This window comes from Lipotes vexillifer, unplaced genomic scaffold (genome assembly GCF_000442215.2).
Source record: "Lipotes vexillifer unplaced genomic scaffold, Lipotes_vexillifer_v1.1 scaffold2365, whole genome shotgun sequence".
NCBI classification, from domain to species: domain Eukaryota; kingdom Metazoa; phylum Chordata; class Mammalia; order Artiodactyla; family Lipotidae; genus Lipotes; species Lipotes vexillifer.
In genome coordinates, this window is record NW_006796577.1 from 123,988 (window position 1) to 137,311 (window position 13,324).

Consider the following 13,324-nt stretch of genomic DNA (forward strand, 5'->3'; position numbering starts at 1 on the left):
GTGGTTGAGAGTCCGCCTGCCGATGCAGGGGACACGGGTTCATGCCCCGGTCCGGGAAGATCCCCCATGCCGCGAAGCGGCTGTGCCCATGAGCCATGGCCACTGGGCCTGCGTGTCCCGAGCCTGTGCTCTGCAACGGGAGAGGCCACAACAGTGAGAGGCCCGCGTACTGCAAAAAAAAAAAAGAAATACATTTCAGTAGGCTAAAGCTGCCATAGATAGTGATTCTCTGATGGATCTGGGCAAAGTAAACTGAAAACATGGAAAGGATTCACTATTCTAGCTGCCATTTAGAACATTTGTGATTCATGGGAATAAGTCAAAATATCAACATTCATAGGAGTTTGGAAGAAGTTAATTTCAGTCTTCATGGATGACTTTGAGGGGTTTAAGACTTCAGTGAAGGAAGTCACTGCAGATGTGCTGGAAATATCAAGAGAAGTAGAATTAGAAGTGAAGCCTCAGGGTGTGATTGAATTGCTGTAATCTCATGACAAAACTTGAATGGATGAGAAGTTATCAATACTTCTAATGGATGAGCAAAGAAAGTGGTTTCTTGAGATGGAATCTACTCCTGGTGAAGATACTGTTGAAATGACAACGAAGTACCTAGAATATTATTTAAACTTGGTTAATAAAGCAGTGACAGGATTTGAGAAAATTGACTCTAATTCTGAAAGAAATTCTACTGTGGGTCAAATGCTATCAAACAGCATTGCATGCTACAGAGAAATTATTTGTGAAAGGAAGAGTCAATAGATGCAGCCACCTTCACTGCTGTCTTATTCTAAGAAAGTGTCACAGCCACCCCAGCCTCCAGTAATCACCATTCTGACTGGTCAACAGCCATCAACATAGAGGCAAGACCCTCCATCTGCAAAAAGATTTCTACTCACTGAAGGCTCAGATGATGTTTAGCAGTTTTTAGCAATAAAGTATTTTTAAATTAGGTATGTATGTTATTTTCTTAGACACAATACAATTGCACATTTAATAGACTATAGTATAATGTAAATGTAACTTTTATATGCACTGGAGAACCAAAACATTTGTCTGACTCACTTTATTGCCATATCCACTTTATTGTTGTGGTCTGGAACCAAACTTGCAATATCTCTGAGGTATGCCTGTATAGAAAATTGATTTGATAATGAGATATATTTAATGTTTCTTAATCTAATTCTTTGGCAAGTTGATTTTCAGGACAAGAGATTGTGAAAAGACTGACAACCATTATATTTGGGGGAATATTTTTCTTTATAACTTTGGAACAAGCCACACAACTTTTCATTCTAAAAATGAATATTCAAAGACTCAAAATAGCAGATCTCTCTTTTCCAGCTCTCTTCCCAAAGCCCCAAAGAATCTAAAACTCCAGTCCCAACTGATATGACCACACTGTAATGTTGATACTCCAACTAGAATCTGGGGTTGGCAAGTTATGCACACGTGCCACCCCTTGATGGTAACACATTAATATTCAGGTTACCTCCTTCCTTATCCTTCATTTCACCTTCATTATGTTCTTCTCATCTCTTCCTTATCCAAATTGTACATGGCCCTTTCCAGGGCTTTTTGCCCAAGTTTTTGAAGATTGCACCCCAAAGCACACCCACCATCCTCCTTGATGTCACCTCAGTGTCCCGAACTTCTCCCATATCTTACAGCACTTAAGCCACAGAGCCACCATTTTCTGTTGTTATCTATCTTATGCTGTTGTCCTTGGTGACTGTCAATACTGATCCCCCAGCTCCTCTGTACCCTTCACACTGGGACCTTTCATTTCTATTCTTCTTCAGACACTCACCAGTATGGCCAAACCACTGACCTCTTCATCACTGAGATATTTTTTTTCTTTTAATACCTGAATATTGAAATGTTCCTTTTGACCATAACATCTTTTCTCTTGCACTCTTCCTTTCCTTCACTCTCTATCCCCTATATACTCTGGTCTTTGGGTCATGATTAAGATTGCATCTTCCATCAGCATGACAGGCCTCAGCCGAGCTAAGATGGTAACCCCATGCATGCCTGGAGACAAACTGAAGCAAATAAGCAATATATGTAAAATGTCAGAAATACTTGGAATTTGGACATTGGATTTATGAGTGCACAGGAAAAAGAGTACCTACATAGGCCTTTAAGAAGAGCAGAATTAGAGAAATCTTTAAAAGAAAAAAATAATAATTGTTATAGCAAAGCATTAGAAAAACTAATGTAGAAAGACCAAGAATAAAGGTCTAAGAATATAACCAGTCTCTATAGCAACTGCAGTGACAGCTCACTTAGTGATTCTTCATTAGATAGTGAAGAAACACCTACCTCGTTCTCCTCAAAGGACAGTGACACCAATGAAAGATCCTCTAGTTCATCATCTTCAGCCTCCTCCACAAGCTCTTCTTTCTCCTCTGATTCAGAATCAGATTCCAGCTCTTTCAGTAGCAGCAATACCAGCATGGATGGCAACTCCAAGAATAAACCAACAAAGAAGAGATAGAATTACTCCATCCATATTGGACTGATGAACTGCAAACACTGATGTGATTCTTAGAAGGGAATTTAGGATGTGCTAAGGCCAAATAGGTAAACTGGTCAAAATTTTTAGAGTTTAAAAGTTTCTAAATTTTTGCTTTGTAAGAACACAAAAAATATTAATAATGGAATATATATTAAAAATTTTTAATTTTAAGGGTGAATCTTGGTTTTCTTTTTTATATTTAAAATGTATCTTTAGAACTTAATCAAAACTGAATTGCAGAAAACTTGTTTTGGGGATGAATTGCTATCTTTTCTCCCTGTGACTCAAATGCCATACTTTGGTATATGTTAGTGGAATGTATCAGATGTTTCCAGGATAGTGCATCAGAATATCTGGCAGTGAATCTCTAATGAAAGGTTGAAAGCTTGTCTTCTAAAATCAGTAACAAGACTAGGGTGCTCACTTTCACCACTCTTGTTCAATGTAGTGCTGGAAATCCTAGCCAAAGCAATTAGGCAAGAAAAAAATAAGACATTCAAATCAGAAAGGAAGAAGCAAAATTGTCCGTTTGCAGATGACATGATCTTATGTATAGAAAAGTCCAAAGATGCCACCAAAAAACTGTTAGAACTAGTAAACAAGTTCAGTAAGTTGTAGGATACAAAATCAATATACAAAAATCAGATGCATATCTATACACTAACAACAAACTATTTGAAAAAGAAGTAAAGAAAACAGTCCCATGTGCAATAAGATAAAAAAAACAATAGAAATACTTAGGAATAAATTCAACCAAGAAGATAAAATATCTGTATATTGAAACTATAGGAAAATTGATGAAAGAAATTGAAGAAAGCACAAATAAATGGAAATATATCCCATGTTCATGGATTGGAAGAGTTAATATTGTTCAAATGTCCATAACAGCAAGAGCCATCTGTAGATTCAATGCAAACTCTACCAAAATTTCAATATAGAAATAGAGAAACTATACTAAAATTTGTATGGAACCACAGAAGACTTCAAATAGCCAAAGCAATGTTGGAAAACAAGAACAAAGCTGGAGGCATCACACTTCCTGATTTCAAAATCTTGCAAAGCTGTAGTAATCAAAACAGTAGAGTACTAGCATAAAAACAGACACATAGATCAATAGAACAGAATCAAGAGCCCCAAATAAACCCATGCATATATTGGGTTGGCCAAGAAGTTCGTTTGGGTTTTTCCATAGAATTCATAGCAAAACCCAAACGAACTTTTTGGCCAACCCAATATGATCAATTAATATTTGATGAGGAAACCAAGAGTACTCAATGGGAAAAGGATAGTCTCTTCAATAAATTTTCTTGGGAAAAATGGATGTACACATTTGAAAGAATGAAACTGTTCCCCATCTTAAGCCATTCACAAAAGTTAACTCGAACTGTATTGAGGACTAAACATAAGACCTGAAACCACAAAACTCTTAGAAGAAAACATAGGGAAAAAGCTACTTGATATTGGTCTTGGTAATGATTTTTCTGGATATAACAACAAAAATACAGCAACAAAAGATGTATATCTATATATACACATCTGTATATAATGGAATACAGCCATAAAAAGGAAGGAAATCTTGCATTTGAGACAACATGGATGAAGCTTGAGGGCATTATACTAAGTGAAATAAGTCAGACAGAGAAAGACAAATACTGTATAATCTCATTTACAGGTAGAATGTAAAAAGTCAAACCTACAGAAGCAGAGAGTAGAGTGGTGGTTACCAGGAGCTGGGAGGTGGGAGACCGGGGGAGATACTGGTCAAAGGGTACAAACTTTCAGTCATAAGATGAATAAGTTTGGGGGAATCTAATGTAAATCAGGGTGACCATAGTTAACAATACTCTATTATATGTTTGAAATTTACTAAGAGAGTAGATTTTGAACATTCTTACCACCACCATCCCCCCCCACACACAAATGATTTAAGGAGGCAAGCAAACTTCCTAGATAATTAGTTTTTTTCAGGAGTTACTGAAATGAAAACAGGAGAGGGTACTAAAAAGACATACAGGGAATTTCAGATAATCATTATGCTTTTCTTAATATGAATGGCCTATTTACTCTGACAACAGAGATCACCCCTGAGATGGCATCAGCAATATTAAAACTTCCTAATGAATGCATTTTGACTGTGTAATAAATAATTTAGAGAAACTAGAAGCCAAGTATTGACTTCAGCTCCATCTATAAAGGAGTATCATATGAACCATATGAGCTGGATTGACAGGTATATTCAGAAAGGAAAAATAGTTAGTAAAATATAGCTTTCCCTGAATTGGCCAGGCAATTGTGATATGCAAAAAAGCATGCATGTTGTTTTTTCATATTATATTGATGAAACATAAAATCCCAAGGTCATTTGTGTTGAACAAATGAGTAAAATAAGAATGGTTGAATCTGCTGTACAACTAGGTACATATTCTGTCCAATTAGCCACTTTAGTCTGAAGTCAGAGAAAAGAATGCTTGAGTCCCTTGTGAAAATCATGTGATATTGAGGGCAACACAATAATGACTCTCAGAACTTCTGTTAATGGTGTTGCAGTTGACACTGGGTGGAACTAGGGAATTCTGGTTGCTATGGTCTGAATGTTTGTGTTCCCCTAAAATTCGTATGTTGATATCCTAATGCCCAATATGACGATATAAATAGATGGGGCCTTTGGGAAGTAATTAGGTCATGAGTGAGATTAATCCCTTATAGAGGCCCAAGAGAGCTCCCATCCCCCTTCCACCATGTGATGATATAAGAAGTCTGCCACCCAGAGGAGAGCCCTCACCAGACCACACTAGCACCCTGATCTCAGACTTTCAGCCTCCCGAACTGTGAAGAATATAGTTCTGTGGTTTATAAGCTACCCAGTCAGTGTTGTTTTGTTATAGCAGTCTGGACTAAGTAAGATGCTGGTTAAACGAGATGAGCAGAGAAAAAATTATTCTATCGATAGGATAAAGCAGTATCATTTTCCTCTAGAAATCTGTACTTCCTTAGTCAATTGTGTAAATAAGTACTGATCTATAATTCTCTATGACCTTTCCCTTAGATCTACAGTTGTCAAATTTCAGTGTCATAAGTATTACTTAGAGTACTTATTACAATTCATGGCCCCAGGCCTTTCAATGATATAGTGGGTGTGGGGCAGGGCCCTGACATGAGCATTCATAAAAAGAACCAAAGGGGATGCTGCTGGAGGTGGTATTTAGGCTACATTTTTTTTTTTTTTTTTTGCGGTACGCGGGTCTCTCACTGTTGTGGCCTCTCCCATTGCGGAGCACAGGTTCCGGACGCGCAGGCTCAGCGGCCATGGCTCACGGGCCCAGCCGCTGTGCGGCATGTGGGATCTTCCCGCACTGGGGAACAAACCGGTGTCCTCTGCATCGGCAGGCGGATTCTCAACCACTGCGCCACCAGGGAAGCTCTAGGCTACATTTTGAGAAACACTAGTATGTGGGATTTCCTGATCACTTAGTGCTTGATATCATACTAAATGTATCAAGATGGTAAGAGCAAACACATTAAAATAGATTTCCAGGGACAATTTGAGCCAAGGTCACAGCAGCTGGCTCACTTTCCATTATCATAATAACTGTGGTTATTTAGTGAGGTGAGGCGGCTGGGTATGAGATGATACTGGAAATGTTGCAATAACAGGAGAAATTTCTCTTTGCTGTAAATTTCTTTTTGTCCTGATAGTCCACTTTGACTTGGAAGCAACCAGGTCCTAGCTTTCATGGGTCCAAATGTCTATCACAACATGAATAAAAATTTTTAATGTTTTGCAAGCAAACCTTGTGATCCACCTCTACATTTCTTGCAGGAACCTCCAAAAGGTCACATCCCTCAAAGAGGGATACTGGGACCATGAACAGCTTCATCATAGATTATTTTAGGAGGAACATTTACTAGAATTCAAAGTGTGTACATTTTCCCAAGGAACATTCATGGCTTCAAAGGGAATTTTCCCTTTGCTTATCATTACTGACACTTCTTTCTCATGTGCTGAATAAAACCATTTGTATCATCTCAGTTGCTGGCTCTATCATAAGGAGAAGAAATTTAGCAAAAGCAAATAAAGATTTTACCACATATTTTTCAGTAATTAAGGACTTGTTAGTTTATCAATTTAGATCAACTTCTCAGATTTCTATCTAAAGTTTTTGACACATTTATTTAAAGTGAAAGCAGATGCTTGTTTTGTAAAATTATTGACATTTGGGGAAATTTAAGAAATGCCAGTAACAGAAATAAAGGGCTTTGGTGGTTCACTTAGCAGCAGCGATCCTGGTGTGCTAGGAATTCCCTTAATTACTATACCCTGGTTGATTTTTGTTATTGTTGTTGTTGTATCTCAAAACAACATCTCTCTCAATTGAAAAAGATTATTGTTTTCTTTTGTCTGACAGGCTAAGTTATAAATAGAATTAGACATTACCACTTTTCTAAAATAACAAATTTTCAGAATTAAATTCTAAATAGTCTGACAAAGAATATCTTTCTAAAGCACCCATTTTTTCTACGACTCGACCTTGCAGTTTGAATATGTTCTCCCACAAAAAGAGGAAAATTGGATGGTGTTCTGTGTAGCTTCCTTCAGGCTGAAGTTTACTGAGTGCATTTCTGGGCAATGCAATGGAAATATAGCATTCACCCCCATTTTTCTGCTTGACTCTTTATGGAACTGTCTGGAGGACAGGTTCATGTTATGTGATGGTGAAGACCGCAAAGCCACACTCACTATAGTTAGAATTATGAGTAGATCCCCTGCAATCCCCCCTCCCTCTTGCAGTAGGTTTGCAGGACGACGAGTCAGGTCACTCACCGGAGAACAATGGGAGGCAGTCGGGTGCCCGCCCCGCCCTGTGTGGTGTGCCTGACCTTTAACACCTCTCTCCCCAGCTGAAAGCTGAGGAAGGGAACGATGGACAGTTCTGACGCTGTCTCATCACACAGCTGCAGGCACGGGGACAGAGCTCACACAAAGACCTCACACAGGGGCTGGCACGGAGTAGGTCCTGAGGAAAGGTTCTTCCTGAGTCCCCTCCTCCCTTACTCCTTTGGCACTTGAGGTCTTCATCTGCTCTGTGAGGTCCCTGCCCTGGACCCCGGCAGCAGAACGCCTGCCCCCCGATGGCCTTGCTCCTGCACCACGTGTGCATTGGATGTGGGCTGGGAGGGGTGGCGGGACGAGTCCCAAGCCAGCATCTCTTCAAAGCACACAAAATATTTATGCCAAGCTCTTCCGTGATTTGAAGGAAAGTGTAGAAACCATGTCCCCAGGTTGGGACCTGGAAGAGAAGGCAGCTGAGACTAGCCTGGTTTAGCCAGGATTCACCTACCCCGTAGATAAAGAGTCATTTTGATGATGCAGTAGGATGCATGTCCCTGGCTTTGGCTCAGGTGGGTTGCTGTCTAAATCCCAGCTCTGCCCTCACCAGCTGTATGACTTGGGTTAGATGTTCCACCTCCATGAGCCTCAGTAGCCAAATCTGTGAAAGGTGCACATTAATCCCTCCAGGCACCTGTAAGGATGGAATAAACACGCACAGGCAGTGAGCTTAGCAGAGCATCAGGCATGTGGGACGATGCAGTAAATGTTAGCTCCCTGGGCTCCTCCCTGCCCCTCCACCAATTCTCACCAAAAATTTCCACCAGAAGTTTCATTAGCTGATCTCCCCCACCAAAAGTAGGAGCTATTACTATAAAGACAGACACTGTGAAATGCAAATGTTGCCCCTTGAAATGGGATGAATATTCCATTTTTTTCTTGTTCCTGTGCTAATAATACATAGCTAATGCTTATGGTACCTTAACTATGTTTCTGGCATCTGAGCCAAACATTTTACATCCATTCCTTTTTTTCTTTCTTTCTTTTTTGTTATATTCACTAGTTTTGTTTTTTAGATTCAATATATGTAAGTGATATCATACAGTATTTGTCTTTCTCTGACTTATTTCACTTAGCATAAAAACCTTCAAGTCCATCAACATTGTTGCAAATGGCAAAATTTCATCCTTTTATATGGCTGAGTAGTATTCCATCATATGTATGTATGTGTGTGTGTGTGTGTGTGTGTGTGTGTGTGTGTGTGTGTGTGTGTATATATATATATATATATACCACATCTTCTTTAACCACTCATCTGTTGATGGACACTTAGTTTGCTTCCATATCTTGTTAATTGTAAATAATGATGCTATGAATATTGGGGTCATGTATCTTTTCCAATTAATGTTTTTTTTTTTGAATATGTACCCAGGAGTGGAATTGCTAGATCATATGGTAGTTCTGCTTTTAATTTTTGAGAAACATCCATAATGTTTTCCACAAAGGCTGTACCAACCCCATTGTTAGATCATATGGTAGTTTTGCTTTTAATTTTTTGAGAAACCTCCATAATGTTTTCCACAAAGGCTGTACCAGCTCCAAAAGATGTTAAAAAAAAAAAAAAAAATTGGGTGGAAGACCTGAATAGAAATTTTTCCAAAGGAGACATACAGATGGCCAACAGGCACATAAAAAGATGCTCAACATTGCTAATAATCAGAGAAATGCAAATTAAAACCATAATGAGATATCTCCTCCCACCTGTCAGAATGGTTATCATCCATTCCTTTTTAATACTTATGAAATTTTTAGGATGCAGGCATTTTCATTATTTCCTTCTGTCTACTTTCTTTGGGCTCTATTTGCTGTACCCTTTTTATTTTCCTGAGTTGAAAATTAAAATCACCAATTTTCAGTCTTTCTTCTTTTCTAACGTGCATTTAAAGCTAAAATTCCAAGCACTTCATTAGCTGCACCTTAACAATTTTAATCTGGCAATCTTTATTTTTACTGACTTCAAAATATTTGCTGATTCCCAATGTGATTCTTATTTGCACCAACTGTGAAATTTAGACATATATGCTTAATTTCTAATCAGTTGGAGATTTCTAGTTGTGAAATATCCTTAATGATATATACCTCAATTTCATTGTTATCAGAAAAAATACTCTAAGTGATGTCAATCTTTTAAAATTTGTTGATGCTTGCATTATAGCTTGGCATATGGATGGTTTGGGTAAATGTTCTATTGTGTATGTGAAAAGACTGTTTTCTGCCATTGTTGTCAGCTTGGTAAATTTGCTAATGTGTTATTCTGACTATTTGTATTCATCCTGATTGTGTGTGTATATGTTTGTTCTGTAGCTACTGAGAGAAATGTGTTAAAGTCTCAAGTTGAGGTGGTGTGTCTGACTTTTTCAATGTAAACATCCTAGTGGGTATGAAGTGGTATCTCCTTATGATTTGGATTTACATATCCTTGTTGACCAATGATTTGGGGCATTGTTTCATGTGCTTATGGGCTATTTGTACATGTTCTTTGGAAAAATATCTTGTCAGCTTCCTTGCCCATTTTTAATTGTTTTTCTTAGAGTTTTGTACAGATCTTCCTTGATTTATGATGGGATTATATCCCAACAAATCCATTGTAAGTTGAAAATGTCATAAGTTGAAAATGTGTTTAATACTCCTAACTTACCAAACATCATAGCTTAGCCTAGCCTACCTTAAAAGTGCTCAGAACACTTACGTTAGCCTACAGTTGCGCAAAATTATGTAACACAAAGCCTACTTTATAATAAAGTGTTAAGTATCTCACATAATTTGTTGAATACTGTACTGAAAGTGAGAACAGAATTGTATGGGTACAGAATAGTTGTAAGTGTGTGAGTGGTTTATCCTTGAGATCTGTGGCTGACAGAGATCTATGCCTTGCTGTCCCTTCTCAGCAACATGGGAGAGTATTGCATCACTTATTTTTAGCCCAGGAAGAGATAAAAATTCAAAATTCCAAGTGTATTTCAACTGCATGTATATCACTTTCTCATCATTGTAAAACTGAAAATTGTTAAGTTGAATCATCATGAGTTGGGGATCATCTGTTGTTTTAGCTTTTACCTTTAAGTCTTTGATCCATTTTTTAGTTGATTTTTATATATGGTGTGAGGTAAGGGTCCAAATTCATTCTTTCCTGTGTGGTTTTCCAGTTTTTTGAGCAACATTTGTTAAAAAGATGATTGTTTCCCCATTTACTTGTCTTGGCACCTGTTGAAAATCAATTAACTGTAACATAAGGATTTATTTCCAGATTCCTTTTTCTGTTCCACTGATCTATATGTCTATTCTTATGCCAGTACAACACTGTCTTGATTACTATCGCTTTGAAATTAGTTTTGAAATTGGGAAGTGTGAATTCTTCAGCTTTGTTCTTCCTGTTCATAATTGTTTTGGTTACTTTGGATGTCTTGAATTTTCATATGAATTTTAGGTTCAGTTTGTCATTCTGTGCAAAGAATTCAGCTGAAATTTTGATAGGGTCTTCACTAATCTGTAGATCAATTTGGAGAGTATTGCCATCTTCACAATGTTGAATCCTCTGATACAGGAACATGGAATACCTTTTCATTTATTTAGGTCTTCTTTAACTTTTCAACACTGTTTTGGGATTTTCAGAGTATAAGTTTAGCACTTCTTTGTTCATTTTATTCCTAAGTATTTTATTCTTTATTATGCCATTTCAGTGGTTTTGTTTCCTTAATTTCATTTTCAGTTTTGCTCATTGCTATTGTATAGGAATACAGTTGACTTCTGTATATTGATTTTGGTATTCTGAAAACTTGCTGAACCCATTTATTAGTTCTAATAGATTTTTAGTGTATTCCTTAGTATTTTTTATGTACAAGTTTAAGTCAGCTTAGTGTAGAAAAATGTATTTTATTTTCTTGCCTAATTTCTCTGGCTATCATCTTCAGTAAAAGGTTGAATAGAAGTGGTAAAAGCAGACATCCTTGTGTTGCTACTGATCGTAGGGAAAAAGCATTCAATCTCACCATCTTAGTTTTTTCTTAGCTAAGTATTTGCCTTTAGTAATAATCCCACAAAGTGTAGATTTACTCCCTTGATTATCCCTAAAATCTGTTCAGGGAAAAGTCATTCTGAAGACTTACTTAAATTTTCTGTAGGGTAATATGAGCTACAATATTCTTCTTGATTTTATAAATTAATTAAGAAATATGTTAGGTTTTAATTGGTGATATTTAAGAATTTAAATAAGATAATAATAACAAAATTGCCTTATATGTACCAGGCACTTTCCTAAGCATTTTCAACAGTTTAATTTTCAAGAATTATGTAGGTACTATTATTACCCCATTTCAAAGATGAGGAAACTGAAGCAAGTGCAAATAAAATAACTTACACAATAAGCTCAGCTAATAAGAAGTAAAGGGAGGATTCGAGTCCAAGAAGTCTGATTTTAGAGACTGTGCTTTTGACCACTAAATAGGAATAGGCAAATAAATCACTTAGTAGAGTCTGTTAGGTAGTAAACGCTCAAAAATTGGAGATGTTAACTGTTATTATTATTCTAAGTTAGGCTTAAGATTATTCTATTTTCTTTAGGAACATGTTTCTATGATTTGCAGTGCTACAACAATCCAGACACATGAATTATTAAAATGTTTCTCAATAGCATTCAAAAACAGGTAAACTTAGGGAGGTTTATAAAGAGCTAGAAATATACAAAATTATAACACTGTGTTTTATTTGTTTAGCAAATGTTTATTGAATTGCCACTATATGCAGATCACTGGAATAATCTCTGGATTAAAGAGGTAGATGAAATTAATATGATATGGGTCTTTCCCTTCTCAGAGTTTATAACCTAGCAAGAATCACAGATCAGTACATAACAACATAAGAGAATAAATGAAAGAAGGGGATGCTGAGTGTGGCCTACCCATAGAACTGGCAAGATGTGATGTTGCAAATGAGAACTGTGGTGCTATAGTATTTACAGAGTTAGTGTCATGCAGTGGTTGAGGAATTGGAGTCAAGTGTGCCCAGATTCAAATCCCAGCATTTTCACTGGGTAAGCAGCTGGGCTACTGGGAAAATGCTGTGACCTCCTAAACATTTTCTTTTTAATTTTAGAATGAGAATAATATTGCCAACTTCAATATGTTTAATGAGAATTAAAACATATTATGCATCATTAAGCATGATACCTGGCAGAAAAAATGGTCACTGAATAAGGAACTTTCTGGAGTGCTGGAAATGACTGGGGTGATGGTTACATGGATATATATATATATATATATATATATATATAAAATATATATATATGTATATATATATATCTCAAAGCTCATTGAACTGTACATTTTGTTGCACTTAACTGTATGTAAGTTATCTAAATAATTTTGATTTTAAAATTCATCAATTACCTTTTTTTTTTTTTTTTTTGGCAGGCTCAGCGGCCATGGCTCACGGGCCCAGGCGCTCCGTGGCATGTGGGATCTTCCTGGACCGGGGCACGAACATGTGTCCCCTGCATCGGCAGGCGGACTCTCAACCATTGTGCCACCAGGGAAGCCCGATGGCTTCTTTTTAAAAAAGTTTTTATACACTACTTTCAAAATGGCATGGACCAAACTTGTTAGCCTGAGTCTTCAGTACCTAATGACTCCCCAAAACCTCACAAGCAAAGATAGAGTCTTCCTGCAGTTCAGAGCCTCTGTGCCTCAGGCTCTGCATCTGGTAATACTCCTATACTGCGATGGTTAATTTTATGTGTCAACTAGGAGGGTGTTTTTGGATGAGATTAACATTTGAACTGGTGACCCTTGAGTAAAGCAGATTGCTTTCCATAATGTAGTTGGGTCTCACCCAATCAGTTGAAGGCCTGAACAGAACAAAAGATGGGGCTCTCCCAAGCAAGAAGGAGTTCTCCAACAGACTGCCCTCAGACATGAACTGGA

General features: G+C 37.3%; 1 pseudogene; it reads left to right on the forward strand.

Moving 5' to 3' along the window:
* Nucleotides 1-2,023: 2,023 nt before the first annotated feature.
* LOC103090886 (zinc finger CCHC domain-containing protein 10 pseudogene) lies at nucleotides 2,024-2,497 on the forward strand (annotated as a pseudogene).
* The last annotated feature ends 10,827 nt before the right edge of the window (nucleotides 2,498-13,324 follow it).